This window comes from Trachymyrmex cornetzi, unplaced genomic scaffold (genome assembly GCF_001594075.2).
Source record: "Trachymyrmex cornetzi isolate Tcor2-1 unplaced genomic scaffold, Tcor1.1 scaffold138, whole genome shotgun sequence".
NCBI lineage: Eukaryota > Metazoa > Arthropoda > Insecta > Hymenoptera > Formicidae > Trachymyrmex > Trachymyrmex cornetzi.
Window position 1 is genome coordinate 696817 of NW_017295960.1, and position 6521 is coordinate 703337.

At 31.6% G+C, this 6521-nt stretch overlaps 2 protein-coding genes across 3 annotated transcripts in view; one reads left to right on the plus strand and one right to left on the minus strand.

Annotated features, from left to right (window-relative positions):
- The window catches only part of LOC108771030 (acyl-CoA synthetase short-chain family member 3, mitochondrial), a 36567-nt gene that overhangs the window by 19178 nt on the left and 10868 nt on the right, over positions 1–6521 (minus strand). The gene's annotated exons all lie outside the window — the stretch shown is intronic.
- Positions 1364–6521, plus strand: part of Ms (neuropeptide receptor myosuppressin) — a 54508-nt gene continuing 49350 nt past the window's right edge. The window contains exon 1 of the mRNA XM_018522899.1: positions 1364–1398. The gene's annotated coding sequence lies outside the window, so the exon portion shown is untranslated. The remainder of the gene's footprint in view (positions 1399–6521) is intronic.

Here is a 6521-nt window from a genome sequence, read left to right on the forward strand (position 1 = left end):
AGGACTATCCGATCAAATTTATCGGATTTATAGGACTATTCGATAAATTTGATCGAATAGTTTTATAAATCCGATCAAAATCAATCGGAAATATCCATTTGTTACTTTTTGAACGGACATTTTTCTCAGTGTATATATTAAATGAATATACGTTTCACTTCAACTTATTACACCGTGTGCATCAATTCAGAGGGTCAGTGTTGTTCCATCAGGTCACTGAAAAATCTTACACGCTTGCACGAAAATCCTTCAATGACGTGGTAAAATCTTCCACCAGTAATCGCGGACGGAATACAGTTCGCACCTACCATCCCAGGCATATCTGGGGGTTTGTGTATTTCGAAATGAAGTGAAAATTACAAAAATAAGCAAATTTACTAGCATATTTTTAATTTCACTGATCAACATCTAGTGAATTTGCTCACTTTTCTAATTTTCACTTCGTTTCAAGATACATAATTAATCCTTTATGGAGCGAACTGTACCTGAGGCATTCCACGTCAAACCGGGCATCTTTGAAACATCATTTTTAACTTTTTTTAAAATTTGCTGACATATTCTACAGATAAAAATATGAGACACATGTTTTACGAAAAAAATTTGAGATTTTTTTTGTGAATTCACGCTTGTAAGTTGTAGAAATTCATAAAAGACGAACATTTCTTTCATGTGAATAATTCAAATTATTATGTCGTCGAAATCATTAGTCGTATAAAAAAAAAATGCAAGAGACTAATTTTAAATTGTTTTATGGATGAGTTATTTTTAATTTATCATTTTCATATAAATAAATCATTTTCCATTTGTTTACAATTTTCATTATCATTTTTCATTATTAACTCACTAATTAAAAAATTTTGTACGCAGTTGGAAAAATGTGTCGAATTTAATATAAATCGCACGATCTACTTAAATTTTTGTGTTAATTTAACATAATATGAGTATGTTGAGTGATAATACTGATACTATGTTTATATTTCAACAAAAGTAGAATGTAATCTTGAAAAAAACTTGAAGAGAAGTAAATGTGCCTATTTGTGACCGTGACCCTATTTGTGACCACTCGTGGACTTTTATTAAATTAATCAGAAGTTTTAAGTAATTTATCTTTGCAAAGGGTATTTATTACGTTTAACGAATAGTTAGCCATGGTTTGATATATGGTTTCAGTGATATTTGACTAATAAATATTCATGAAAATGTGAAATAAGGTGCTCGTGTCTCCATCAGTGGCAGATTGAGCACATGTTTGTCGCCATGTTAGTAGACGGCGTTTGTCACGGAACAGTCACATTTTTGTTATGTCATCCGGGATAAAACGTTGAAGAATACAGTTTTTTCGTAAAAGTGTCAGTGAATACTTAATAAATATTGTGCTATGCGCGGATTCTAAAAAAGGTTAGTAATTTTGAACATATAGATGAATGTGACAAATAGGTACAACAAAACACGCATATTTCCATTTGTGACCGTCTCAAGAAAATTAGTCATAACATTAAATATCGCTGCTCTTTTTGAAAAGAAAACAATTAATACTCATCTCTATATATGTTTATGGACAAGTATGAGTTGCGTTTGTACGAATAAACCGAAAATATTCGACGTATACTCGAGAGAAAATTTTCGTAACTTTTAGACCACTAATGTCCATTTCCACCAATGTAGATTAACTTTAATCTCGGTTCAACTTACTCTTTGTCTTTTTTTAATATTTAAAACTAGAAAAAGACGAAGAGTAAGTTGAACCGAGATTAAAGTTAATCTACATTGGTGGAAACGGGCATAAGTGGGACATCGTGTGTTTCGGTACCGTGTATTTATATGACCACAGCTTTAAATTATTTGTTTACAACTTAAGCATTGAGTAATTTCTTTGACCAAATTAAGAAAGCTATCATATTTAGTGTGTGCTGTTGAGTTCAAATTTCGTGCCCTGTACTACAGCGAGTAACTTGTGGCCATAGAGCACGAAAGTACGATTGCAGCGCATGTGCGCATCGTATATTTTGTGGCAGTGACAGATTTTCTAAATAGACATTAAGTTTGATTAAAGATACATGAAATATCAGGCTAATATCTCTGTTCACAGGATAACGCGACGCTTTTTTTCTGTCAAATCTTTATTTTTACGCGAAAACGCATCGAGTGAGTATATTTTTATCGATATTTGAACGAGAAATGATCGTCAACGTGACATCAAATTGACGTCAAGAAAATTAATCCGCCGGTCACAAATGCGTACATTTACATAGTCCGCTATTTCTTTTTTTATTTTTATTAGATTATGTTTAGAACTTCAGAAAAACATGTTTTTCGATACAAAAATGATTAATCTTGAGTTCGGTAAAATTTATTCCTAATTTTAATTATTTTTTAGTATTTTTTATTCTTATTAACTCATGCGACTATCTTACATGGTCACAAATAGGGACATTTACCTTATATGTACAATCAACATAATTACTATGGACAAAATTAATATATAAAATGTTTCTTTCACTTCATACAAATACAGGGTATCTAATAATTGTTCTAACAGAGTTCGTGGACATGTAGAGCGGACTAAACTGAGACGGAAAGTCTTCTACTACCATTTATTACCTTGCAATTTTCGCATTTTAGTTAACAAGATATTAATTTCTAAAAATTGCCGAAAATTGGTCTTCAATAATTTTTTACTCAAATACTATCAACTTTACAGAAAAACTGCAAGAGACGAAAATTATTTATTTTCTTATCACAGAGCTCTAAGAATTTTTTAATATCGTATTTTCTCATGTTGGTAAAAATAAGAAAATGCAGTATTAAAAAGTTGATAAAAAATTCTAAAAATTCTATAATGCACTATTATGTTGAAATGTGTCGAAGTCAACCAGAAGTTTCTTTTTATCCCCTCTCTCAGAATATATTTTATATGCATGTGCGAAATAAGATTCACGCACCTCGAAATACACTGAGAAAAAAAAATTGCTGTTTCAAAAAAATATTAATTGATTCATCAATTTGATAATCAACTAAATGTAGCGATCACGGGCTGCTACAATGCCCGTGACCGCTGCATTGTGGCGATTCATTAATCAACACTTTCTTAAATAATGGTTATCCATTAGAATTCCTCTTTTCTACTATTAATAATAGAATAAAAGCGTTATCATTTAAAAATAATTTTGATAACATCAAAATTAATGATAATGCCATTTCTGACTCCATGAAGAAAAATAAGAAGTTTTTTACTATTCCATATTTTTAAAATGTTTCAGAAAAACTTTAAACCATAAATTCAAGTTTAATATTATATATAAATCGTTGAACTCTTTAAATCTTTTCATTAAAACTGGAAAAGATAAAATTAAAAAAAAGAGAACGTTTACATGTTGTCTATCAAATTAATTGTTCTAATTGTAATGCTTCTTATGTTGGTCTAACTAAACGGAAACTTAACACTCATTTGAAGGAACACAAAGCCGATATAAAAAAATCTTCTAATACAATACAAAAGTCAGAATTAAACAAACAAAGTGATACATTGTGCTGTCCTGAGATTTTTATGCTTATAATTAAAAAAATAATTCCCCTTCACCAATATACCATCTCTACCTATTGATTTCCCTCTCCTTTTCTTTCAATATGTATAAATACTGTCGAAAATTGCTGATAATGTCACTGTAATTACACGAACTTGTGTACAAAGCAGTCTTACATTGGGTTAAAAATTTTTCCATCTAAGTTAATATTCATCTTCATACCAAATAATAAATAACAATAAAATTAAGGTTACTGAGAGTCAGCGCGGGAATGGGTGCGAATAAGTATTAATTCATGTAAAATACTTCAAATTGATAGATGATGTGCAGCTTTATTCCGAAATCTTGAACATTTCTACTCTTTTTGGAGTCATCATCAGCAAATTATATATAATATGTAATTATATATAACGCTCAATGTTGGTTAAACGAACTGTCCTTGATGAGTCACTATCAGATTCTCAAAACTGAAGCGGAATCTCGAACAGATATCAATCATGTCATGAAGTTTGATAAAAATAAATTATCTAATTAATAAATTAATCGTGCTGCGAGCACCTAATTGATTAACAGTTGACAATTCGGAATCTCGAATGGTTCATTTATCAAAAGGGAAAGGATTACGAGCCTAAGATTAATCGTATCGATTATAAATTAAAAATTGAAAACGTTAATAAATAAACATGTCATTTAGTTAAAATATAAAACTTTAATTTGCCGATAATAAACAAACAAAACAAAAACAAACGTTTCGATCTATGTTGGATCATTATCAATGTTAAAAAAAATAACGGTGAAATTATTACACAAAGAGAAGATATATAAACATAATAATTAGTTCTCAATCGCATTTAATTTCCATTCAAATCATCCTCTCTGCCACAAAAAAGGCACAATTATTAGCTTTATAGACAAAATTACTTCTTATCACATTCTCGGTTCCAACAAAAAAATTTGATACACGCTATTCATATTTTCCTTAATAATTGTTATCCTCTCTCATCTATCTTCTCTACAACTGAACAAAGATTAAAGTTCCATATACATAATAAATATATTACACGTAATGTACAAGTTAAGGATAAATATTTTACGATTCCTTATGTCAAATCCATTTCCGAAAGTTTCCTTCCTATTTCCAGTATGTTTCATTATAAACTAGCCTTTTGTGTCCCTAATATATTAAAAAGTCTTATTAAGAGAGGAAAGAACAAGTTAGATTTTCTATCTAATCAGAACGTAGTATATAAGATTTCTTGTGACGATTGTGAGGCGAGCTATGTTGGCCAGACTAAAAGAAAATTAAGTACGAAATTACACGAGAACATATCTCTTATTATATTAAGAAAAATACTGGTAGTCCTACGGTCATAACCGATCATCGTATCAATTTTGACCACAATTTCAGATGGAACAAAGTGAAAATTTTGGATTGTGAATCTTCGTACAATAAAAGATTAGTGTCTGAAATGATTCATATCAAAAGACAGAAACAAGATTTTAATAAACAAAATGAGACTAAAACGTTACCAGAATCTTATTTACAGATTATACAATCTCTCTCTCCTTCTTAATTATATTCTTTCTCTTTTTACTTTCCCTCTCCCCATTTCTTTTTCCCTCTTCTTTATTTTTCCCCCTCTTACGTTCCCCTTCCTTTCTAGTTTACCACATCAACCTTCTTGCTTAGAATGTCGATTTTATATTGTCTCTGAACATCTGAGAGAAATGACTCAATTTTCACTCTCATCACATTGTCTAAGAATAGACGACTTTTAATATATTTTGACACATTTATAAGGTATTTATTCTCGTTTAATTTAACTGCTACTAAATTAAATATATATAATTTATGACTGTACATCGCACAACTTTAATTCCTATTAATGATTTTTAGTGTATATTTCTTATTACATTATATTACTTATTTATTTCTATTCCTTTCTTCTTAGTTTGTATTTTTCTCATTACATTGTATTACTGATTACTTATATCTATTACATTTTTATATTATATTTGTACTTTTTAATAGAAACAATAATCATGTTGTTTATACTCTACATACATAACCAGAGGAATACATTGTTATCGATAACAACATTCTAATTTACTATTAGGTGTACAACTTTGCTTCCGTTGTTTTTTTTCCGAAATTCGAGGCTTTATTGTAAAAAACTGGTTATATATTTGTAATTCAAAGTATTGTCCATCGCTGGTCATTACTTTCTCCCATCTTTCGGACAGCGTACGAATCCCGCGTCGAAAAAACTGGTCATCTTTTGAGGCGATCCACGAATCGATCCAATTTTTTATTTCTTCATAATACCGGAAGTGCTGGTCAGCCAGGCCGTCTGCCATTGATCCAAACAAGTGATAGTCAGAGGGAGCAACGTCTGGAGAATACGGCGGGTGGGTTTCCAAGTATGTCTTGACCACTTTCACAACATGGGGTCGAGCATTGTCATACTGCAAAATCACTTTATCGTGTCTCTCGTTGTACTGCGGCCATTTGTCTTTCAATGCTCGGCTCAAACGCATCAATTGCGTTCGATCGCCTGTGATTGTTTCAGTCGGTTTCAACAGCTCATAATACACTACGCCGAGCTGGTTCCACCAAATACAGAGCATGACCTTGGAGCCGTGAATATTCGGTTTGGCCGTCGACGTGGAAGCATGGCCGGGAACTCCCCATGATTTTCTGCACTTGGGGTTATCTTAATGAACCCATTTTTCGTTCCCAGTCACAATGCGATGCAGAAATCCCTTCCGTCTTTGCCTTTCAAGCAGCTGTTCACAAGCAAACAAACGCCGTTCAACATCTCTCGGCTTCAATTCGTACGGTACCCAATTTCCTTGCTTCTGAATCATTCCCATGGCTTTGAAATGGCTTGTTGAGTCGCTCTCAATGATCGTGCCAATTCTTCTTGATTTTGACACGAGTCTTGATCAAGTAATGCCTCCAATTCTGCATCTTCGAAAACCTTCTCTCTTCCACCA